The 640-nt window shown below is 39.5% G+C and overlaps 1 pseudogene; it reads left to right on the top strand.

Annotated features, from left to right (window-relative positions):
• LOC123981305 overlaps positions 1 to 640 on the top strand; it is a 1,728-nt pseudogene that overhangs the window by 366 nt on the left and 722 nt on the right.

Raw genomic sequence — 640 nt, forward strand, 5'->3', positions numbered from 1 at the left:
GTCCTCCATGCATGCCAAAGTTAGTCATGGAGTTCCACAAGGATCTGTCCTCGGACCAATCCTCTTCACTTTATATATGCTTCCTTTAGGCAATATTATCAGGAAATATTCCATAAACGTTCATTGTTATGCAGATGATACTGAGTTATATCTATCGATCAAGCCAGATGAAACTCATCAGTTAGCTAAACTTCAAATGTGCCTTCAGGATGTTAAAACCTGGTTGACCTGTAAAACCTTGATGGCATCGCCCTGGCCTCTAGCACCACTGTGAGGAATCATGGACTTATCTTTGATCAGGACATGTTGTTTAAGTCTCACATTAAACAAATTTCAAGGACTGCCTTTTTTCACCTACGTAATATTGCAAAAATCAGGAACATCCTGTCTAAAAATTGATGCAGAAAAACTAGCCCATGCATTTGTTACTTCTAGGCTGGATTACTGCAATTCCTTATTATCAGGCTGCTCGAAAAAGTCCATTAAGACTCTTCAGCGGATCCAGAATGCTGCAGCACGTGTTGACAGGAACCAGGAAAAGAGATCATATTTCTCCTGTCTTAGCTTCTCTGCATTGGCTTCCAGTAAAATCCAGAATAGAATTTAAAATCATTCTTCTTACCTACAAAGCTCTTAATGG

This window comes from Micropterus dolomieu, linkage group LG13 (assembly GCF_021292245.1).
Source record: "Micropterus dolomieu isolate WLL.071019.BEF.003 ecotype Adirondacks linkage group LG13, ASM2129224v1, whole genome shotgun sequence".
In the NCBI taxonomy this organism is placed as follows: Eukaryota; Metazoa; Chordata; class Actinopteri; order Centrarchiformes; family Centrarchidae; genus Micropterus; species Micropterus dolomieu.